Source organism: Ornithodoros turicata, chromosome 2 (genome assembly GCF_037126465.1).
Source record: "Ornithodoros turicata isolate Travis chromosome 2, ASM3712646v1, whole genome shotgun sequence".
Lineage (NCBI taxonomy): Eukaryota > Metazoa > Arthropoda > Arachnida > Ixodida > Argasidae > Ornithodoros > Ornithodoros turicata.
The window spans coordinates 107,224,107-107,249,269 of record NC_088202.1 but is presented as its reverse complement, the minus strand read 5'-3'; the positions used below and the strand labels follow the sequence as shown (position 1 = coordinate 107,249,269).

At 46.5% G+C, this 25,163-nt stretch overlaps 1 protein-coding gene and 1 long non-coding RNA gene across 4 annotated transcripts in view; one reads left to right on the top strand and one right to left on the bottom strand.

The window, feature by feature from the left end:
- Positions 1 to 22,562, top strand: part of LOC135383936 (uncharacterized) — a 32,948-nt gene extending 10,386 nt beyond the window's left edge. The window contains exons 1-2 of one of the 2 annotated variants that reach the window (XR_010420165.1): positions 20,380 to 20,419; positions 21,373 to 22,562. This is a non-coding gene — a long non-coding RNA (uncharacterized LOC135383936). Of the gene's footprint in view, positions 1 to 20,379; positions 20,420 to 21,372 lie in introns of those variants that run through there. The other variant, XR_010420164.1, reaches the window with a different exon arrangement.
- Positions 1 to 25,163, bottom strand: part of LOC135385929 (adhesion G protein-coupled receptor L3-like) — a 317,487-nt gene that overhangs the window by 193,711 nt on the left and 98,613 nt on the right. The gene's annotated exons all lie outside the window — the stretch shown is intronic.

Here is a 25,163-nt window from a genome sequence, read left to right as displayed (position 1 = left end):
CTCTTGGATACTTCTGCAAGCACATTCAGTGATAGATAAGTTCTGCTTCGCTTGCTTGGCGCGACAACGATTCAAGAAGGATCAATACTGTGTTTTTCCACTCGATGGCAGGTAAGTCAGTTCCTATTCCATTCTGCCGCTTAGCGTAGCACAGCATAGCACCGCACCTGTGGCGTATACGCAACATTTCGGCCGGTTGAATTTTTAGTTTTCACGTTTTCTGATCCTTGTTCTGGTCTTTCTTGCTCAGGTATCAACTAGGTACTGCTCAACTCATATCAGCTTCAGAAATGCATCTGCATGGACGCAATCGAATGGATATACCACTCTGAGTGGTTGGAACATCATCTTTCGGCTTAGCAGCTGCACAGGTTCCTTTGTGACGGGTCAGCCTTGACATGTGACACTACACAAACAGCAAAGGGATATGGACATGTTTTCTGTCATGCTGTATTTGTGAATGTGTGTGCCTGTGCAGTGAATTTACTGATCAACTGTGAAATCTTCCACGTGAGACATATCAGTTAACAGTGAATGCGAAGTTGCTTTGGCATATTACTCGAACTTCAGAAACAATGTTCATGTGAAGTTTGTGTTTGGCGCAGATACAGAAGACTGCATATGTGTGATTTGGAAATACCAATCCCGAAAAATAAAGCACCTTGTGCAACAGAAAGAGCCAACGCTTCCGCGTTTTATTTATTTCACTGGATGCGAACGAAAATCCAGAACCGCCAAAGCGGGGGTGAGAACAGAGGGGAAAGGGAAAAAGAACGCCTCGGCAGCGTCGCTTTACGTCACCCGTCACCCAGGGAGACAAAATAAAACAAAGCAAAAACTACTCTACCGAGGCCCAACGATTGGCCCGACGTCAGAGTTCACGTGAGTTTTTCCCAACAATAGAAATATCATCATATATTACATATATCATATACTACACGTTCCTTCCCCTGGTGCATCCACGGATCGCTATGTATATCGGAAGGTGGTCACCTCCTCTCCCATCACAATCTGTAGACCATGACGCCTTTCTGAAGACATCTTTCGAGCAGATAGAGACATCGAGGACATCCGTGGTGAAGTCCCTACACATAAATGTGGAGGAGCCATCGTTTAGCAAGCACACATCGAGTTCGTCAATGACGTCGCTCCATATTCTCCCTTTGGCGTCTGTTTTCCGACTTCCCCACAATGGGTGATGTGCATTGATATCACCTACGAGAATGAATGGAGGAGGCAAGTTTTCCAGAAGATGCTTCACCTCACGTTTCGTAAGGGCTGACGAGGGTGGAACGTAGAGGCTAACCACAGTGAGCAAAACGTCACGGAAGCGTACTGCACACGTGACGTAGTCCACAGCAATACCCGGCGTCGGTAGCTGCACAGCAAAAGTCAGATCACTTCGTACGCACAATATTGTCCTGGACGAGGCCGCACCTCCTGATCGCACTATGTGGTACCCGCTGAGTCGAAAGTCATCTTTGACATAGGCTTCGCTGATGGCCAATATGGGGGTCTGATACTTCAATAAAAACAATTTCAAGTCAGTGAGCTTACTGTGCAAGCCACGTGCGTCCCATTGGAGGAGAGTTGCGTTTTTATAGCAGCGGTCCATGGATAGATGCGAGGAAACGCTCCGTTGCAAGAAGCTGCTTAACGGCGTAGAGCTCTGAAGAACCCGGGAAAGTTTGTAGGATGGCCTTGAGTGCCGCGAAAATCAAGGGAAGCAGAAGATCGGCCAAGCCATTTGTGTCGACGCGACGCTCAGGCTCCGACCGCTGATAGATGCGTGAACTCTTGTTTCCCACACTCGAGGTTCTCCCAGCAACACCAGCATATGTAGGGCAAACTTGAGGACGAGAATTCACACCGCCGTTGTTTGGCGGGCCATGAACTTGCTTGTCAGGTACACTGGTAGGTGCTTGAACTGTTGTAAGTTGTCCGAGGGTCCGGGGGGGGGGGCGGTTCCGGGCGTGGATTGGGACGCGAGGCGCCGACACGCCGTTGTTGGCCACGTCGCGAACTGCCGTTCGGAGGCGATGGGCTTGTTGGGCTCAAGACTTCCGTCTGGTGCGCCACTGTTGCCACCCGCTTCTTTGGGCACATGGAGTGAGAAGCGGCGTGAGGAGCGCCACAGTTGGCACATGTTGCAAATGTACCAGAGAATAGCCATGCCGATCCCCTGTCAACCGCTGGTGTGGCTGGTGCGACAGGTCACGACACTGTATCGCCGTGTTGTTCAAGCTAGAGAGTACAGGTGGAGATAGATTTACCAAGTGACAGGTCAGCAGCTGATGTAGCTGACCGTAAAGCCGTTGAGCCATCACAGTCACGTGTATACGTGCTCCCTATAAAGTGTTCGAAGAGTGGCAGCAGCTCTGTGGTGGTGGAAAGAGGTTTGCTTTCTGAAGGCGCCATAGTGGGTCAGCGCGGCGGGCCGTCACTTCCCAGCTTTTGCTCCAGTGACTCCAGTGAGTGGTTTGCGTACCATGTTACTTCACGAGTGCGCCCACCTCTCCTCGGTCGGCCACTGTATCTGCCTTCAGTGGGTACCCGGAAACACCTGTGCTGACGCGGCTGCGAGACGCGCCGCGCTTTATGCGGCCACGCCGGTGCCCCTACTGCCGCTCCCGGTGTCTGCGTGTCGGCTGCTAATACGGCGTCTCTGCGGCGACGGCACACGCCAGTTTGTTGTAGACGCTACCCGACCTCATGCGTTCCTGCAGTCCATCGACCCCTCACTGGAGTTTGTCATCGGCTGCCGCTGTACCCACGAGGAGGAGTCCTTTCTACATCGTGATCGGCTGAACGTTGCCCTCACCCGTTCACTCCTGTTCAAAATGGGCCGCGTCCCATCTCCCAATTGCCCCTGCAGCGCCGTAGAAGACGATATCTCCCATCAACTTATCCACTGTCAGTGTCACCACCATCATCGGGCCGTGCTCTGGCAACACCTCTCAGAGCTTGGGTGCACAGGCGGACGGACAGACGTTTCTCTCGCAACACTCCTTGGCCCTGTGCAGCGAGCTAGCCAGTGGAGATTCACAAAAGAGGTGGTCCGCTTTCTGCGTGATAAGGGGCCCCCTGGGCTCCCTGTGAGCCGAGTGTCTTTTCGATTCGTTTTCTTGTTTTTATTTGTTTATTTATTTATTTATTTGTCTTTTTGTTATTTCTCTTTCTTTCTTGTTTATATGCTATTCTTTTCTCTTTTTTTTCTTTTGTTTAGGGAATAGCAAGCCGGCGTGCTACATGCCTGACCTTTCCCGTTTTCTTTTTCTTTGTTTTTTTTTTTTTGCCAATCAATCCCCCCCCACTCACTGATGGTCGTTCTGAGAAACATCCCTACTTCACCTCGTTACCTCGTGTTAGTTACTTCGTGTTACCTCGTCCGGTGTTAGCTCGAAAAGAAGTCCCAACGCAATCGCAAGAAGCCTCGCACAAGTTCGTCTTCGGCAATCCATGCGGTGGTGTTTAATGACGGTTCATGCAATTAGTTCTCTTTGGTGCTCTCATACATTCGTTTATCACTCTTCACGTCATGACTCTTAACGTCCAATTATTCCGATCCGCAACCAATGTGGTGGTAGTGGTGAAAGGGCTCGCCGTTGTCGGCCTCACAGATGTGGGCAACGTCACGACTGAGGCCATGGGGAATGTGCGTCCTGGGCCGACTTCTAAGGGAACTGTGCCGACATATGTCTGAAAGCGTCTGAGGAAAACCCTGGAAAAACCCCACACAGCACAGCCGGCACCGGGATTTGAACTAGGGTACCTCCCAGTCTCGACGTGACATAGCCAGCACGCTAACCACTGAGCCACGCGAGCTTCTTATTTTTCTTCTCTTAACTGGGTGTTTGCTGGAGCTTGCATAGCCTTGCGAATCCTGCACCGTGTTGAGGACACAGCAACGAAAGTTGATGAATGGGACCATTCGTACGAGAGCTTCATTCAAGCACCAGCAACCAGCGATCAACAGTAGTGCCGCAACGCTTCCACATAGCTATTTGGGCATATCAAAAGAAATTGTCGTGCCTTGTTCCTGCCTCCAACCTGGTGTCTACTTCGCCCTCATCTATGGCAATAAGATAGTGCAGAGCATAGCTGCAACGAGTGAGAGTCTGACGAGCTGGATGGATCATGCATCAACTGGCTCCTGTAGCGTGCTCCTGCTGTCCAGACCTTCTTCTTTTTATGGTGTTTCGCTTGGGGCATTCAGCCAACTCGGGACCGCCTCCACTCGTGGGGCATTACTACATCTCAGACCTGCCTCTACTGCACACAGCAGGAGACAAACCAGCATGTTCTATTCAACTGGCACATTGCACGCATATTCTGAAACTTAGTTAGACAATCCACATTCATCTGTTGTCCAGTGCAGTTTGGTCAATGTCAACAGCATCGTTTAAGTGTGCTGCTCACCATGTGTAGCACAGTGGTGTTGTGGACGGCTCGTTGTCGAGCAGTAGCACAGCGCCGTAGTAGAACTCTTGTATTCCTCTTGGTACGAAACACGCGTGTTTTGCCCACGAGTGTATTGCAACAAGAGCTACTCTCCTTTGATGAACAGGAGTTTCTCTGCAAGTGGCGGTCTCACCCTTGCCTCCTTGTGCGCAATGTGTGTGTAACCCAACGAGATAGATATACATAGAGTGCGCAACCGCATGGCGTTTCTCCTTGAACTTTGAGGCTTCAAGAAGACGTCTCGCACTCCTTGGTTCAAGTCAAAAACGAACGAAGAGCGAACCGAAGCACCAACGAAACGCGAAAGCCCGACGCACGTTATGTTGAAGCGGCCGTGGGACATGCACACTCGAATCCGTTCAACTTTTTCTGCACCAAACCAACCAGCTGAATTGGCTAGTTGGATCCTGGCCGATGACGGTAGCAATGTGGGGGAGGTAAACATTGTTTCCAGCACCGTGTGTCGGAGATTTCCGGCGCACGTCAAAATAACCCCCGGTGGTCCAAATTATCCGCAGTCCTACCCTGCGGCACGTGCAACATGTCGCCACACTGGACAGACAAACCTTAGACACTAGAAAAACCTTACGTGTAACATCACGGCACCATTATTTGAATTCGCTATAATGCCGGTTACTTAAATTGTTGGCGGCGTTACGGAACCACTAAATGCCACCGAATTTCGATGAGTACGCACGCAAAGACGCTCATCGCATGAGTCTCTAGTGTCCGCTATTTGCAACCAAGGCAAGGTGAGGTCAACATGGCGCCATCCAGGGTGGCTTCAAATATGACTGCCGGTTTACCCCTCTATTAGCACAGGAGAGGCACAAACACGCCATTGCTGTAACTACCCTCATGCGGCTGCTTCTGGCAAAACTGCCATCGTGTCCTTGTCGCACGTCATAGGAAACGTCATTTTGAGGTCATGTTACTTTGTTTACATGTCGTTTTGTCGCCTAGCGACATATTTCCGTCGTCATAACGCTAAGAGATGAACGTATTTTGCCAGCGTAAACTGTGCGGTGCTTCTTCCCCAACATGGTAGCCCATTTCTCCTTTTCTCATAACACATAGTATAGAAATCGACTGGAACGGATGCCACTGTCCCTCTAAAGGAGCGTGGAAGTACTCGAAAAAAAAAGAAAAAAAGAAAGTCAGGAGGAGGAGAAATTAAGATTATAAGTGCTGGGGTACATATTCGCACAAAAAGCATGAGCAGAGCGCGCAATCCTGGTGCGCAAGGGAGCACGAAATGTCACGGTTTCGGAAAACCTCCTTCCCTCGACTGCCAGTCTCCGACGTCACGTCTTCCGCGGAATGGTGAGGCGCGCGCCTTCTCTTTTCGTTCCTTCTTTTTGCACTTGTACCTATTCTGCGAGGCGTCTCGACTGGTTGTTCTCGCTAGCAGACCACTCTCGGCAGAAAAGAAAACGATCTCCGCTGACCTGACGTCACCACACCCGAGGAGTAGCCGGGAGAGGTCAGCGCCTCTACGCGCACTCTTGTTAACTAATTTTCCCAGGAAACTCACGTTTCCCAAAGGAAATATTTTGCGTGACAGTTCTGAAGGTAGTACGTTCATATCACGCAAAAGAAGACATGTTCGAAGGGCCTTGCATGCTCCTGTAACAGTCGAGAATGAAGCGATCGCTGCCTTCCTTCCACCGTACACAGTAAATCCAACGCTGAGCTGCGATGCCGACGAAAAGTACTCACTCATTCGTTGAACAAAAAAGTAAGGGGGGGTCCCGGAGAGATGCGGTTCTGCACATGTCAGGAAGATTAACTTCAGTGGCATATTCCATTGCGAGGAGTCATCCCAGTGATAGAAATGATTTCGCATTGCGCACGTGTACGTCACTAGAGAGTTTTAGTCTATATCGTACGCTATCGCCTTTGCGTACGTAAGGAATAACGTGGTGGTTCTGCGCAATGCGCGGAGCTCTCTATGTAATGCGCGTGCTCAGAACCACCAACGCTATCGCTTACGTACGCAAAGGCGATAGCTTACGATGCACTAAAACTCACTACTACCCGCACACCTGTCATCTTTGGCACGTTTCGGGAAGCTATAAGATGAAAAAATGACATCCCCCACAGCGTCCGGATTTGTTCGTACTACGTCGAACAGTGTGTTGCGACTTATGTATGAACTGTAATGGTGTGCCGCACGGAACGCCAAACCAAGCACTCGGCTATGAATGATGGCTTAGTGCTCCTAAAGAATCCCAGGGCGTGACCAGCTTGTAGAGCAAGGGCCGTGCTCCTGGCTTATGCGAAGAAACTGTAGAAACGCGTCTACTACACGCCGAGAGATGACAAACGGCCTTTTATGAGCTCTGTTAAGTGAGACTGCGAAGCTGCCAGAGAAAGAAAACAAGACAAACATCGCAGAGTTCCGCACGCGCTTTAGTACTTGGCTGCCCAAGTAAAGTACGGGGTTTGTAATGAAGATAAAATGATAAATAAAACGAGCGTGTGACAGGTCAAATACACGATGAAGGACGCACCAAGCGTAAAAGGTTTCTATAAAATTTGCCATTTGATCCAGTTTTTTGTGCAAAAACGAACTAAGAATGTACTTGTGGCAGTAAAAAAAAAAAAAAAAAGAAGAAAAAAAAAACACTGCCAGCTTAATATTTCCAATGACTTATGGTGCCTGCTAAGCCTCCTGCCGTGTTTCCGCCGTAGCAGCCTAAACTTCGTTATGATATTGACCTTGCCACATTCGAAAATTCCGAAGCATAATACACAGTCTTGTTGTACGCAGTTTTAACCCAAGTCGTTCCTCAAGGAAGTGTATTAAGTCCCATCCTCTTCGATTTCTTATGGCAGATCTCAAGCGTTCATCGCAAAGTTCACCTCTCTGCATTTGCAGACGATGTGCGCGTTTGGACGACAGGTAAATCAAGCCCAGCGATTCAACGCCACCTTCGAAACTCGTTGGATGCAGTTCAGCATTACATCACCAAGGCCTGCATGGACATCTCAACTGAGAAGACAGTTGTGTTCCCATTCACGCGGAAACGCATGAGCGCCTTCCTCCTTTCGCTAGGCAATAATACACTTAGCCAAGTGAAGTGCCACAAATTCCTTGGTGTTATCTTGGATGCCAATCTCTCGTCGTGCGCCCATATCATGCACCTGGAAGCGAAAGTTCAACGCTGGACCAATGTCATTTCCCACTTCGGTGGCGCTGCATGAGAGATTGATCAGGAATCGTTCCTATCGATTCATGGGGCATGGGTTCAGGGAACCATTCTCTACAGCCTACCGGTCTTACACGGCATCTCAAGAACTTCTGAACAGAGACTGTTGACATGTTGGCCAGAAGTTTGAAGATCTGCCTCGGTGTACCCCGCTCCGCTGAAACGCCGCCCGTCACCCGTTGGTTTCGAAGCTCAAAAGGCTGAGGCAGAGCAACATTTCTCGCTGCAGCTGCTGTAAAGCCGTTGCTACAGGTCTTTGTTGGCAGATCAATTGTCCCCAGGTCCCCTCCGTGGGTCTTTTCGATATCTGCAATCTCTAATACCATTCCTGGGCTGAGGAACAAGAACGATCACGTTGCAGCACCCGTGTTGAAACAACGTGTGCTAGACAGGATGCAGTGCCGCAACTTTTCACAAATGGGTCGACCAACTTACACTGCTCCACTGCTGCCTTTACAATTCAGACTGTGCCATCGTGCCACGCTCCGCACCTCATCCACGTCTGCAGGGTTGCATGCCGCTTTGTTCTCCCTCAAGCACTTTCCATCCGTCGATATCAGCAGGCGGGTGATATACTGTGACTTCAAGGCAGTTCTTCGCTATTTTTCCTTTGTATATGTACTTACTGGCTTGCACTGCGGCCTCCACAGGTGGCGCCGTCACCGTGGAACACTGATGTCTTGCCAAGACACACTGTTAGCGCCGAATCAAGATCGTGTCACTTCCCTGCGCCGGGCTGACGAGCTCCAAGTAGAGCGAAACAGCTGTCCTCGACTGGGAGTGCACGATATATTCACCCCTTCACTGTTTAGAAACAGCAGGCACATGCCGGAAGCTGTCTATGGTTCCCAGCGTCAGTGGCTACTGTGGTGCCACGCCCTGTCACTTGTTTGAGTTCGGCCCTTTCACTATTTGTAAACAGTGAAAGGGTTTAACTGAAATGAGTGACACGACGTGGCGCCACATGTAGCCGCTGACGCTGGGAGTCATAGACAGCTTCCGGCATGTGCCTATTGTTTGTAAACAGTGAAAGGGTGAATATATATACAGGGTGTCTTTCTTTAGGCGATACAGATTTTTCATTAAAAAAACGATAAGGGTTATAGACATGCTGTTTCCACTTCTATCATCTCTGGGCCGCCGGACGTTCTTGGCCATATGTTGCTCGACCGTCAAATGACTAATAACCTAAAAACGATTAATTAACTTTTTAATTATAAAATCTACGAAGTTGTCCCAATGAGAACACCCGTTCCTCTCGGTGACTTGATACTGTAGCCGTTTTCAGAACAAAAATCCGTTTGGTAGATCGTCCGCAAAAAATTCGTGAGGAAACACAATTTTTTTCTTTATTTTGTTCATTGCGCATCTTCGGACACCCGTCTTTCCTTCACCCCCAATGAGAGAGAGTGAAAGAGCACACTGTCGCCCCTTGCATCCTGGAAAAAGGTTAACAGAAAATACAACCCAAGATAAGGGCAGTTCCGATAGCGTCACCCGATACATGTGTTTTTGTTTTGTTTCCGCAAGTTAAGGCTCATCTTCGACGCATGAGGCTCCTTCACCATCTCACATTGGGGGTGAAGGAAAGACGCGTCTCCGAAGATGCGCAATGAACAAAATAAAGAAAAAAAAAGGTGCTCCTTCACGAATTTTTTTGCGGACGATCTACCGAACGGATTTTTGTTCTGAAAACGGCTACGATATCAGGTCACCGAAAGGAACAGATTTTCTCATTGGGGAAACTTCGTAGCTTTAATAACTAAAAAAAGTTAATGAACGATTTTTGGGTAATTAGTCATTTGACGGTTGAGCAACCTATGGCCAAGAACGTCCGCCGGCTCAAAGATGATGGCAGTGAAAGAGCATGTTTATAGCCTTTATAGTTTTTTTATGAAAAATTTGTATCGGCTAAAAAAAGACACCCTGTATATATACAGAGAGAGAGAGGGGAGAGAGAGAATCGCCCTGACGGCACCAACTCCAGACTGGTTGTGAGACTGTCCTGTTGCTTCTTCTCCGTCGTTGTCTTCCCTCAATCTCAAAGAATGTCATCATCTCCAGGTACCTGTTTGTTTCTGGGCCGTGACTGCGGTTAATTCCTCAGTTGCTATCGTGACTTTCGTTTGTCTTGCATCACCGCCGCAAGGAAACGTCAAATTGCTATGTCGACTTCAAATTAAGGGCTCTGACGTACGGCGTCAGCACAAAACAGTGGACCCTAGCGGTGACCCATGCACTATTTCACTCATTTCATAATCCTTGGCGACATATAGACCTTCGTTACACTGTCAGGAAGTATATAACTAAGCATTTACAAAGGCTTACAAACGTGCTTCAATAATAAGTCCGATTGCTTTACAAGACATCTGACAGTAGACCACTGCGGTTAATTGTTTCCTCCTTTGGGTCATCTATTCCGCCGCCATCTCGTCTGCCGCTGTTTCTGCACGGCACAGTCTCAGACACAATGTAGCTACAAATAGCGACTCTCTGAAGAGGCGTGCAACAATCAGACCGTATAGTTTGTTCTGTCTATTCTCATTCTGCGCATTCTTTTCTTCTTGATCATCCAAAAGATGCGAGTTTCTCGTTATGGACCTTTTCCATATTCGCTTTTACTTGCGTAATTCCTCTTTCAGGATCTTGAGACGTGACAGTGGTGTGAAGTGCGGTCATGCATTGTAGTGAATGCATCCTTCGTTATGTCACACGAGAAAAAGTGGAACTTTCACTACCGCCATGCATTTCCCATCAAGGCACTTGCAGATTTGGTGAATAAAGACTAGAGAATTTCAGTGGCGTCGTTTGACATTACACCGCTAAAGAGAAAGAACTGATTCGTTAAAAATGGCGCCACATTCAGTTATGCATCCCAACGTTTGTACTACGTTGATTTTCACAAGAACTGCGGAAATGCAGCTTTACTGCTTGCGTTGTCGTTTACAAACAAAGAAAAAGAAAAGATCACATCCTCATCCGAACAAAATGAACTACTACTACGCCTACACATTTATTTCAGCAGAACAAAAAGAACTTATTCGCAAATACAAAATTTCTGAATGAATATAATTTAGAGAACACCTTAGACCTAGACATGTACGGTGATGACCATAGTTGTCAGGCGGCAGGTTTGCAACGACGTTTTTAAGCACTCAGGATAGCAGTGGAGTACTCATTGATCATTAGTTGATACAGACAATCGTGTAACAGCTCACGTTTTCATGACAGATAAAATTTGTTCCATGAAAGGTATTGAGAACTGCAATAGCAGACTTCCTCATTCGTCCAGGATCCATCAGAACAGCCCATTACGCGCCCTTTTCACCAAGATGTCACCGGCCCTGACAGACGAAGGGTGCAGGGGAGAAAAAAAGAGCAGTCACACGGCGGTGTATGACTTGTGTGAGTTGACACGGAGATTGCAGAAGTCGCCCTCGGCGAATCCCATCAACAGGACCTTTCCCCAGCTTCCTACAGCTGCTTGACATTAGATTGGTTGGCGGCCAACATTCGCTTTCTTCTTCATTGATTTTCTCCTTCCGACGGTTGACCGCATGTCTGAATAATTTCGACACGGCAGTACAGGCGCTCTTATTCCCGTCTCGTGTTTTACCGCGCAGTGGAAGCCTTTTTTCCCGTCCCATTTTCGAAGGTCTACGTCAAAAATTCTTGGCACGGAAATGATCGTTTGTATTTTTCTTGTTATTTTCATATCTGGCGCGCAGTGTATAAGACGTCTTGTTTCTAAAGAGCGAGCGCTGTGCGGCAGGAAAAGGATTCATGAATTATTCAGCGAAGAAGTCTATGCATGCTATATATTTATACGTATAGATCCACCAAGAACGTAACGTCTTGCGCGATACATGTACAAGCAAAAGCATGGAGGTGCTATGATTTCGTTTCCTCTCGACTAAGAAGGTGGGACTTCTTTGCTGCTTGTAACGAACACTATCTTTTATGCCTGTCGGGGATCTTAAAATGCAAACATAAAAAGAAAACGTCTATAGAACTCTGCAGCAAGTTGGTGACGAGTTGATACTCGTTTTGAAAACGGCAATGTACGCCATGTCGCAGGCTTGAGTCTCCGTTTCCTTTTCTTTGCGTTTGTGCTTCATACGCGCGCGAAGCACAGGTGACGTCCTTCTTTCTTTATCAGTGAACTTCAGGCACTTCGTCAGCGATGGAGCTGAAAGTGGTGCCAAGTAACGCATAATGTGGAAGGTGGAACGTTCAAACTAGATTAATATACAGGGTGTCTGCTTTAAGAACTGACAGCATTTTATAAAACAGGGAAATGTTTCGAATTACAAGAAATTGCGGTATATTCTAGGTCAAGTGGGCCACCTTATGGCGAACTTGAATATCTCGTAAATAGTTCATTAAATCCAATATCACGACGACCCAGAGGGGATAGCTAGTGCGGCCATTACATGGCCCACTTGATCTAAAATATAGCGCCATTTATTGTAAGTAAAAAGAGACATTTGCCTATTTTATAAAGTTATGTCTGTAGTATTTAGACTGAAAAACGTGTGACTTGCGGTAATGTAGAAGTACAGCTTCGACAAATGAACCGCGCTGGTTGAAACCTGCGATTGAGCTGCAAAAGAAAATAAGAAAACAAAAACATTTCATTTGATTTGATTTGGAAAAGAAAAAATTGAGGTGTTAGTCTCCGAGCCACTTGGGAAACATCGGGAGAAGAAACATGTTCTTTCGTAGTTCTATTCATTCAATAAAATGCTTCAAATGTACCATAACTCTATCGGCCATCTGTGTGCCGTTGCTGAAATAATTCACTGTATGATTACAATACTACAAAACGGGATGAGGAACACAATATACGGACACTGTGGAATGACGGATATTCCATTAGCGCAACCCGAACTAGAAATATTCGATGGACTGGTATTTCGAAAAATGGCATGTCTTCAGGTGTCTTGGCGTGGTGTAAAAAATAAATAAATAAAAGATTACTTCCGTTCTTTATGCGATAGGCATTTGCGTTCTTGGAGCGATTTTAGGTACTCAGTGGCATTTGCGGGCACGTTTATCGCAAACACGGAGAAGCTGGTGGATAGACTCCATGAAGCAAAAAACGTGAGCGTTGGCGGCAACTCTTCCTTTCGTCGAATCTGCTTCCTGCCTTCTCTCAGTTTCTTCACTCCTCATGCACTTTTAGTGATGCTTGCAGAAACTCCACAAAGTGCGCGTAGCCAACCTTGACGTGCGTGGGTGCAGCATGCCGCCGCCGCGTGGGAGGGATATATGTTTAATGGTTGAAAAAAAAAAAAATAAATAAGAAAAGGTTAGCCGTACACGAGGCTTACTATTCCCAAAGAGAGAGAGAGAGAGAAAAGAAGAAACACGGAATACTATACAGAAATATAGACGAATACAGCGCGTGGGAGGGAAGAATCCCTAAAGCATGAACCGCATGACACGAAAAGCGTCCGCATTCTTTCCGATCCGAATTCGGGGCCGAACTTTTTTCGGAGAACAGAACTTCGGGCCCGGTTCGCCTCGATATGGCCAAGCCAGGTTTCTACTTCGAACTGGGAAGTGACGCCAACCGAAAAAGTAGCAAGCATCCAATGGCTACTCAGCCGGAAGGAGAATCATAGCAACAATGACGTAACAATCGGGTCGACTATTGGGGTGTACCACTTCTACACCTATGAATACAGGGATTATCTGATTGAGCTGGATGGTTGAAAGTAGAGACACTAAAATATTTAGTGACTCTAGTTGAAAAAGGATGTGCTCTTTTTATTAGTGTTCTTAGTTATAAGTTAGCCCGTTAGTCAGTTACCTTTCTCTCTTTTCACATTTCTCTCTATTTCTTTCTCTTAATTCGCTCTCTTCTCCTCTCTCTGTTCTTTCACTTTCTTTCACTCTTTCTTACTCTTCCGCCGGTTATCCTTGTAATACCTTTGAGTCGCACAGGATACCATGGCTGATCTGTTCCAATACTCCGTCAGTTTTTCGTGCCATGAGGTTTAGCCTTAACACTTTCTCCTGTGAACAACGAGTTTTCGGGTTCAAAGACAGCAGCAAATAGGAGTAAATATAAAATGTAGCCTCATATCACAACGTCATGTGGTGACCGCTTGCAAACAGTGTTGCGGATTTGAATCCACGGATTTGATTTAAATCCACCGGAGGGCTGGAGGATTTGATTTGCGATTTGATTTGCGCGAAAAAATATGGGCAGGATTTGGATTTGGATTGAATCGCATTTTCCACTAATGATTTGGAATTGGATTCAATCGCATATTCCAGTTATGATTTGGATTTGGATTCAATCGCCCCCTTTGCAGCGGATTTGCGCGTGGATTTCGCCAAGCTCCCTCACAAGATGCATGGATTTGAAATTGAGCAAAGCGCCGTTTCGCATTCTACGCGAATTGATGTGACCTTGTCTAAAATCTGCACACGCTCTAGCGGCGTCCTCTCCCCAGAGCGACAGGAGTAGCCGTTTCGTTCCAATCACCTCCCCTCACCGCACCGACTGAACATCGGATGCGCAGTTCTTCGAACGTAGTTAGCGTTATTCTGTCGATTGGACGGAACCTTTCCCGTGGACCTCTAGCTGAGTCTTCAAGCACGAGCCGTTTCAAGCTTGCCAAATCATGTCGTGAAATTATTGGTCTTCCCAATCATATTGAACGCATATAGGTACACGCATTCATGTCAAAACAAAGTAAAAGCGAACAATAAATATATCAAATCTATCATTTCGTGATTTCGGAAAGGCAAGCCTTCCCTACTCCCACGGACAATCATGGCAAGATGTGCCATTCTTCCTCCCATACCCCTTTTTTTCCCTTGATTACAACAGTCCGTACTGCGCGAGGAAAATTTTTACAAAGCACCGAAACGTAACCATTAAAACAGACCCATAGGCTACATGTTTAGTAACAGAATTCGTAACATTTCCCACGATTTATTAACGATCAATTTAATTGTGACCCCCGGGGAATAGTAACCAGCGACCCGTGGTCTTTTGAGTACTGATCGACGCAGGCGTGTGTGTCTGGGCGTAGCTGAGCCTAGGCCCGCGATAGGAATTCCTTCACGCACGCGTGCTCGCCCGGTGCTAAATGACGAGGAGGTCCCTGACCCAAAATCCGCTTTTGGGAAGGTGTACCATACCTACCAACTGTTTATGCCCCGTGAAGCCCGAGTCAACACTAACACGATACGTGATGATGGAGATGGGGGTTGTGCACCGCCCCTACCAGAGCGAGCCGGTCACCGACGATTCAACGCACTTTTATCAGTATCATTTTTTCTATTTTGGTGTATTACAAAAATTTTAGGGCTCTTAACGAATTACGTGTAGGCAATGCAACAGCAAGTGCGGCTGATTTTCGATAAAGTTTTACTATTTTCTTTCTGGATACCTTCAACTCAACTCCCATCATTCATTCATTACATGTATTTTCGTTGTTCTTCCCTTTGCGCCCCTCTTCCACTGGCATTGCGCAATTCCGCGCGGCGGAGTGGCCAGCTGTCGGCTACGCACCGGCGAGGAGAGCCGTCTGAGCCAACGGGGAATTAAATGACGGAGGATGAGTTTTTTTCGTGAGGAGAAGTCTAATGCTATCACACTGCAGGCCGACGCAGCTCTGGGCTCGGGCAATGCTCGGGACTGCCTAGCTCTGGGGGAAGTACTCATGCCCTCCAAAATGCGGCCTGTGTTAGCTTCCAGCTAATCGTACGCGGCTGGTCGCGCATGAAATACAACATCCACGAGCGAACGCTAGAGGTGACACAGTGAGGTCGCCTCCTGTCCACGCTTGTCATATCATCGACGTACGTGACTAAGCATTTCACCTCCTGTAGCGTCCTGCAGTAGGGTGTGCGTTCGAATTATGCGTAAGCTTCGTGCTCAAGTGGACTGCGCAGCGTGCCAGTATGAAGCCATGGAACTGGAGAATCCATTACACAAACATAGAAAGCTCCGCAAGGACTTTTCACGGGACATGTAAGCATTGCCAGAAGAAGGGGTCGTCGAAGCTGCATGTTTACATGTTACATCCAATTTCATGCGGCATTTGAGAAGGCGTCATTCTCAAGAGTTGAAAGACCAAAGCGTGGTGTCGTCAAGTCCGTTTGAAGCTGCCTCCTCATCAGCTTCAAGGAAGAAGGACTGATATGTTGGCTCTTTATATCCTCGTCAATCAGACGAAATTTATTGTTCTTTGTGCCACGTCACGCTGTTATTTAAGCGTTGTTTAGTGAATACATGCAGTATTAGTAATTTGTAGACACGGTTATACGTCTAGTAATGCTACTGCACGAATTTTGGCCCCCGGATTTGTCAAAAGATTTGATAAATCCGGATTTAAAAGCGGATTTGATTTAGGTCCGGAAAAACAAATCCGGATTTAAAAGGATTTGATTTAACGTGTCAAAATTAAATCCGGACTTGATTTGGATTTGATTTACTACCTTCAGAAAAAATGCGGATTTGATTTAAATCCGATTTGGGCGGCCAAATCCGCAACACGGACATCTGTGAATATATTCTGCGTGGCTTGCCTATGGAAACGTTGGACAACGTTGTACAGCCTAAATGTCTGTGCGCACGCGACTTGAGCAAGCTTAGAAGTATGCCTGCCAAAGAAATGTACTGTCTGTTTGTTAGTAAATCGCGAAAAGCAACGTCCCAGGTGCTCTATGTCTCGACTTAAGTGATTTATAGCTCTCGTGCGAAAAACCATAAAAATTGATAAACTTTCCATCAGAAAAAACCTGCTGCGTAGCTTTATTGCGCAAGATCCTTTAGGGGTATGCTTTCAGGGCGGTAGAAAGGTCCTAAAAACCCGCCTGTATCAACATAGACGAGCAGGCAATAATCAGCTTTGCGTTACCCTGGTGCCTGCTTTAACATCCCACCATGGTCTCTAACCTTGCAAGTTTAGAGGCCGACCATCAAATGTATAATTAAATATGACACAAAACTTCACACAATGCGCAGTAAACTACACTCTAATGTGTGGTATACCACTGGCACACTAGTCAAAACCACGTATTAGAACCCCTTTATTTCATTATTCTGACACAAATTTTTCAATTTCTGAAAATTATATTAATACACACACACGAATTTTACATACAAAACCATTGAATGAAATGGATTGTTCTCTGACGCCATCGTTTTCCACTGCTCGCCAAAAATCTTCCTCAAGAATGATGACACAGCGTCAGGATCACGTTCTTTGCTCGACAATCACTGCCATCCCAATGACCGAAGGCCGTTTTCATGATTACTGTCGGGCTCCTTGAAAAGACCTGATCACGAAAGCGAATGAGGGGCACCTAACAGAGGACCGCAACTACACACCATTCTCTGGATGAGAGTGCCACGTTCTGTGCACTCTGGAAGATACGCTTTTCGTTCGCGGTTTCGTCCATCTTCATCAGTGGGATTGCCGCTACCGACGCCATAAAGATCATTTGAGTCTGTCTCGTCAATTAACGTCGTCCGAGTCCGAAAAAGGAGAAGCCGAAGGGGAAATTTTCTTGTGTTTCTAGATTTCTCCATGGGACATTAATCTCGAAGAATCCTTTCTCAAAGACGGGAGAACGATATCGGTCACGCGCGCATGCAGTTTCCGTGGCAACCTATCTGCCACGCAGATTTTTTTTTTCGTCTTCTTTTAAATGTAGAGTAGCGATAGTCACGTCCTCTTATTGCTGGAACGTCTTGGAGATCTGCTAATAGGCTATCAGAGTGCGTCTGACTTATTTAAGGAATGCGGGTGTCATTACACAAGCCGAGTGGGGGTGATACCGAAGCGTCCCGTTCTTCTCAAAGTATGTGTGGAATGGCTGTCTTGTGAGTAACCATTTTGCACTGCCGCTGCTATAGGACCTGTCTTGGCGTGCTTCTGTTCCACACTAGCGTTATGTAATTTTAATATTGAGTTAGTATAGCGTTTCATATACGACGTAGCGCGATTATATGTATTAATTCCTTTCGGTTCTTGTTACTTTGGTAGTGTTTCGTTGCTGGAGCCATATTGATGTGTTCTGTCCTGCAGGGCAGGCTAACCTTTCCATCCAATTTTTTTATATAATAAACATACCCCCCCCCCCTTGCCGGTAGATACTCTATTTCAATGTCTAGATTACAGGAGTGGAGAGCTGTTGTGCGCCGAATTATCTGCCTAGCTGAGATTATGTGCCCTTGTACGGCTCCATAAATAAGATGTGATACTCGACAAAGATAACGCGATAGCGTCAACGGATAGTTATCACGATTGCGTTAAAGGTTATGGTATACCAATCATACACTGCACAACGCGTTTTTGTGGTTATACAAACGAGGCAACATGATAAACCAAGCTAAATGGTCGAGCAAGCCACGTCACCAGTACGCGGCACCACGATGTTGTCCCTAACCGTCGAGGACTCTGTGCACCACTTCTACATTGAATATCCCATTTTTCTCGTGAATCTAACGAAGTCCTTCGTGCAGACACCGCCTCCCTTTCTTGCGCAAACTGCACTACCTCTACAAGAACAGTACTCTTTTTCATATTATTAATGGTCTTTTTCTTCTTTTTCTTTTTTTGCACACGTTACTTCGAATCGGTTCCATTGCTCGCCACGCACCGCAATAAATGCTAGTGAAACTTCGAATTCATATCAAGATGGTCCTCCGATGTTCGCCCTGCACAGGGAATGCTATTCTACATAATGGTAGCAAATTGCCTCCTGCACAATGGCCCTCTACGGAAGTTGCGTGCCTGCGTTCCCGAAGAAAAATGCGACGGCGGCATCATAATTATTTCCGGAGAGACAAATGCTCCAGTCCATTTTCTGGCCTCGCGCACTTGGGCTTGGAGACCCTGGCTATCATTACCGTAACGGCATCTTTCGATTGAACTTCTATTCGACAAACTTCCTCAGAGTACCGATGTCATTAGCCGACCATCCCGATTATTTTTCAAGAAGCACAGGTGCACAGTCGCGACAGAAGGAGATAATACGGAGCAAGAACGAACGTCTAAAGTCTGTTCCACAGAAAAAGCAATCTAGTGGAATCTCATTTTTCTCTTCGTCACGCCCCCTTCCTCCGTGCTCCCTAATATTGATTAAGTGATAGATAATATTTTGTCATATTTGAGCAAATCATACTGCTCGCCGAACCGGTACTATGAACCGGATGGAAAGCATCGTCTTATTAATGTTGTCGCTAACAAGACTACCCATTCATACATAGCAAGGTCCTGACAGGGCTTTCGTTACGTAAACGTTCACAGAAAATGATACTTGTTTGCTTTTTATCAACTTTCACTTGAACAAATGTGTGTGTGTGCGGTGGGGAGGGAGGTGGAAATATAAAAAAAAAGCTGTAGAGAGGTTCGTCACAAAATGCAGGACTTACTACTCTGCATTCATCGTTTGTTAAGTGCTGGCTAAACGGCCAAAACGGTTACAAACGACAGGCCAGTCCTGTGTCCGTAACGAAATATCCAAGAGCTTCGATAGTTAGACGCTGCGACGATGGGTTGACGCAAGGACCCCAAGTAGCAGTCTCAAACACAGAAGACTTGCTGTAACTTTGCCTATTGACAACGCAAACAGGACCGTCGCCGTTCTTGGACAGGAGTGGTGAAGGACGTGTCCGTCTAACACTCGTGCCACATGTGTACCAGTAAATGTATTGAACTCTTACGCTTACCCGCAGCAGAGAGATCGCGCCTGTCTCAGTTAATCCGACGGAGCATCATAAACAAAGCCCAACGATGGCCCACGCGCGCGACACATTGCTAACATAAATCCGCAAACGAAACGATTTCCTTGCTAACGGCCTCACCACTGGACTAATCTCTTGGGTACCTTCTGTTCAGTCACGTTTTTATCGCCTCCACTTCGTGCCAACTTGTCGACGAAACAGTCGCTCCCAGGGGATTTTCTCGCCAACAACAGCGGATGAGGTTGAAGTCGCGGGCCGTGACACGAAATTAGACTGGGTTTTACGCTAATGCGCATCCATGCAGTCCGCATTCTGTGCTTTCTTTTTTCTCGTACGATTGACGAACCAGCTGTGTTGTTTGCAAGCTGCTATGAAACGGTAGAGTTTGCTTGGATGTCAGCTGTAGGGGAAACGCTCGAAATGATTTTCCCATACGGCCATTCTGGACGAGCCGCCTCGATCACACATCACGCTTCAAAGGGAGGAGGTTGAGCCACATTTTCCACTCATTAGGCGCAGCGACTCTGGCTCTGACAAGATGAGAACGGGCTGATGTCAGACATCGAGTAACATTAGACACGTTCCCATTTCGAGGGGTCGGACGTTGGGAACTGGTTGCGATAAACTATAGGCATCTAGGCAGGTTGCGATAAACTAGGTATAACTAGGCATCATTTTTTGCATGTGTCGCTAGTTTAATTGTGTGCTTGACTTTTGGCTCAGTCGCCGGTGTCCTTGTCCTCCACACATCCTTTTGACTTTCACTAGACTCAGTGTACAACAAAAAGGTGAAGGAAGCTCCCGTGGTGGCTAAGCTGACCGCCTTCCATGCCGAATATGGGAGGTGACCCGAGTTCAATTCCTAGCACCATCTGCGCTGTCTCGGTGTTATCTGTGGATTTTCCTCCGCATAGTGCGCAATGAAGTAAACCCAGGAAGCACTTTCCCCCTGAGCAGCACACCGCCACACCGGCAGGCGAAGACCGTGGGGAACGCCGCCAAATATTGGAGCGACGCGGCGCTGCCAGACGTAAGCAACGCCCAGAGAGTATACGGGTGAACACTCGTTCATGCATGCTGCACAACAGCAACCAGTGATATGAACTTGACTGCAGAGAGTGTAAAATTAATGGGCGTCGTAATTTTTCATCGACACAAACCTTGTTACCACACCTGCCAGCGACTGCTTGAGGAACCATATACTAAGACTCGTTTTTACTATAATTACGCTTCTATCTCCCAAATTTACGAAATTCACTGTCAGTAAATGTATCTCGCGGGACTGGCTGTATAGGGAGATATGTAAAAGTGAAGATGATGATGTATTGTTTGTTACCGTTGAAGCGCAAGCACACGTGAAATGAGCTACGAAACGGTATCAAAAACGATAAAAGTCAAGTCAGATACGGATGTAAAATCATAAATATTTTAGACACCTACTTTATTCACAGCTGTTGTGTCTACCACGGGCCTTACAGGATTACATAATCACATGTAAGCTACATGGTGTGCAAGTACTCCATAAATGAAACCCTCAAATTCTCTTTGTCTCCACCCCATGTCAACATCCGACGCGTGTCACTCTCCCAGGAGTGTATACCAGGAATTTTAATAGCGCATAGTGCCTTATTTGATATATGTGCTTTCTGAGAAGTTCCTTTAAACGCAATTCCAACTGTAGCTAGTCAGCAATACTAAAGCAATCAGCAAATAGGATTGCTATGGGAGGGCAAACGAAAACCGGTAAGGACCACATCAAAGCGAGGCATTCACTTTGGCTTCATCCTATCCATTATTAGATAAGAAAACTTGGCAACGGTAAAAACAAAAGGGGGCGAAGCAAAAGTACACACGCAACACGACCTAACTGAAGTTCAATGAGGAAGACTCGCGGCGACTGATTAGGTTTGGCAGTTGCACTTCTTTTCTCTTTTCGTTATATTTTACTCGCCCGTTTATTTTCGGTTTCTTCCTTTTACCAAGGTCGGCTATGGATTTCTCATTTGAAAAGGGCCGCCCCAACTTGAAGAGGATGCTTCTGACGTGCCTATTGTCTGAAGACCCCTTTACCAGCCCCTGCCTTCCTACGAAGCACAAAAGGCGATACACTTACTTTTCTTTCTTGCTGGAAACCGGGGAAACCACGGAAACTTTTGGCGTTGTATTGGCGGCGCCCTTTTATTCTATGGGTGCTGGGCCCAAAGCCAATTTTGGAATTTCCAGACGGAATCGCGTATACGGCACAGAAGTCGTTGGTATTTCGCCAAAACGCTTAGTCTTTCGTTTTGTCCCCTCTATCTTATTTCCTACTACTGCTGCTGCTTTTTTTTTCTTCTGTGTGTATTGTATTATTATGATTATTTTTCATTGTCGTGCCTGGCCCGACATCAGGTATGCAGGTGGCATGGTAGGCTCTGTAAAGCGCTCTATTTACTGAACTAGCAGGGATTTGCAGATGATTTTCGACTGAGGGGGGTTCTTGTAATTTTGTGCAGGGATGTGATACCCATATCAGATGTTTTTATTTGTGTGTGTGTGTGTGTGATTTATGGCCAATTTTGGTCGTATTTTGGTCTTTCTGGCGGGTGTTTTGGGCGTGTGTTGCAAGATCTTTGGGAGGGCATTAGGGGCAGGGGATGCTGGGAAAATGCCTGTGAAGTAGAGCAAGTTCTCTACTGGGCAACGTCATTGTTTCGTAACTTTGTGCATTATACAGGGCGTTTATTTTTATTTGTTTCAGAATTTTTATTACAAAACCAGCAGAGCAAAATTGATGCCGTTTTTGCAGTTGAGTTCTACGACCAGGCTGACATGCCCTCGAAGAAAGCTGCAAACGTCGGTTGTACGAACCCAGTGCTTCGTATCGTAGGTGTACCATGGGACAGACAGGCGGACGTCATCCTAGCATCAGTCACCCCAGTTCACGAATTCGCCCAGAAAAATGAACCCACGAAGCGCATGGTGTCGTTCGTGCCTGTGCGGTCATGCTGGCCAACAAGACCATTCTTCACCGTCCCGTGCAATTGCTGCGCCGCTTGGAAGGGGACATCGCACCACCCGTGGCCCGGGAGGAGGTAGAGAAAAGAGGAGGAGGACAGGGCTCTTAGGCTCGGAAGTTAGATGAAGGCGAGGAACACGAGAGCAATAATAAAGGTTTAGTTTGGTAGAAGGCATCAGAGCTGGCGGTCACGAATTCTTGGGTCCGATTAGAAACAGCAACTACCAGATGACTAATTACTAAAATTCATGAATTCACTCTTTAGTTAGGGGATTTCGGGCAAAGCGGGAGATGAGAATGAGAGACCATCCAAATTGAAAGCCATTCCACGTTTAAAAAATCCTGAAACACGCACCTGCGTTAACATATCCACCCCCGAATTTTGCTATGCAAATGAGCTGAAACTGAAAAAGCGCGCCTGAGAAGAGCACCACCTTCGCCGACGGAGGCTTATTTGGGCAGGAAAGCGGTTTATCTATCCCGCAGGTCGGCCCCTACTCCAATAATCTCCATGGCTCCAAATCACGTGGCCCTCTGACGTGAAATGAGGGCTATACCCTCTTCGTTCCAGGTCGCCATGGTTTCGGTTTGGGTTCATTTGCATATAAAAATTCGGAGGTGGATATAGATTTTGTAAATGACCTCCAACGTGGAATGTCTTTCAACTGGTATGGCCTCTCATTCTTATCTTCCGCTTTTGCCCGAAATCCCCTAATTTATGTGTTAATTAATGAATTTTTGGTAATTAGTCATCTTATAAGTAATTGCATACTTTCTTCGAGGGGATGTCAGCCTGGCCGTAGAACTCCACTGCAGAAACGGCATCTATTTTGCTCTGCTAGTTTTTTGAATAAAAATTCTGTAACGAATAAAAATAAACACTATGTATAAACGAATTGCATTTCATTTGCTTTCGCAAGCCACCGTGGAGTTGTTTTTGCGACTATATGTCTTCGCTGTATTTATTTTCTTTATCTTAAGTTTCGTTTTACCGTTTGTCAGGTATTGGTGGCTTATCTATCGTTGGGATCGAGCTGCCTTCTTATTCGTCTGGCAAGGATGACCTGTTATCAAGTAGCTGCCTTAGGACATTTCACAGGATGAAAACAGCAAATGAGTGACGGAGTATCAATGATCAGAGTTGTCTCACTAGACGTAAAGGCACGCATTTACTATTAACTACAATGTACCATTCCTGACTTTAAAAGGCAGTCAGTCAGGAAAACAGTGAAAAAATGAACAAGAACAGGACACTATGTTGAACAAGAATTAGAAGACGAAAGACAACCTCTGGTCAACGACAAAGTCGAGTATGTAGTGCATCTGTATATCCACAGACATCTTTTCGACATCTGCACAAGAGAATAGTGGTTGGAATTGGCGTTCTATTCCTTCAGTTACACCCATCTAAACTCTTGAGTCATCTTTGTTTGGTTTACAAAGACACAGATAACTACGTAGATAGGTACATAACAGAAGGAAGGTCACTTTGGGTGACGCAAATGAAATTACATAGGAGTCATGATTAGCTTCATCACTTCTGAAGGAGGCGCCGCGCTTGGAATGTACTGCTTGCGACGCGGTTATCTGAAATCATCACACGGTGGTTTATCGAGTTTATATTTTGAGTAGGAAACACGTGTAGCATATGGTCCAGCTTTAGATACAATATTGGAACGACATTTTCGAGGGCAATCAAGGAAATAGGGGCTGCAGAACGACAGACAGGCGATTTCAGACAACAGTGTCGCGAACAGCACACAGCAAGGACTTGACAACGTCTGCAGCAGTTCAATTGCGTGCAAGTTCAGAGGTGACCCACTATTGGCCACAATGGACCGGCATAGTGCATAATGACGTTTGTGTTTGGTATAACCTGCCACAATTTGATTTGCTCCAGTCATTAATTTGCTATCAATTGCTCGTAAGTATAGTTAATTTCGTTGGCGTCCATCCAGATGGGATACGCGACTTCCAGTACGCCGTTTTTGTTATGTTTCTTATGCGCAGCACCGCATGCGCAGGTGGCGAAGCTAAGCCTGACCTCGTTGTACTAATGGTATCACATAAAAGTAACATTTTCTCATGCCTCTGTCCACTAGTGGCAACTAGCCACTATCTATACGCTGCGAGTTATTATCGGTAGCATATTTGTTCTTCAAAATACTGTCTGAGAATCTCGCCGCACACTGAACACTGTGTCAGGCGCTTCATCAAGGTTCAGCGTACGCGACAAACCCAATATTAGAAAAGGGCATTCTCGTTCCATTGGAGGTATAGCTAGGTATGGGTAGGTATGGGAGGTAAGGTATGAGTGCATTCTTGCTTTCTGACACCTGAAGAAAAAACAAAATGGAAAAGACGAATAGACACCGAATAACCTTCGACAGTACCCGAATAAAAGCGCTCAAGTGCAATGTAAAGGCGTTGTAGATCACTCCTGCATATTGGCTTGCGACGAAATGTACTATAGAAAATTGGAAGCCCAACGTGCACTCTGTATCCTCAAGTCATGCTTTCGCATCACTTTGTGATGCATCGCGCGAACGCACATAAACGGAGTATTCGTCGTGTCGTCGTCTAATTTAAGCGAACTCCCTCAACGCTAGACGACGTGCAAGAGGCTAACATTATAGTGTTTATTGACCCTATCCGGCTGTGCTCCCTGAAACTCTTGCCTGCCACCTTCGTTGTCGTGGCGGAATCCTGGAAGAAATTGACCGAATGGAATAGATGAGATGTCTTCTCGCTCGGATACTTTCAAGCAGTTTTAGCA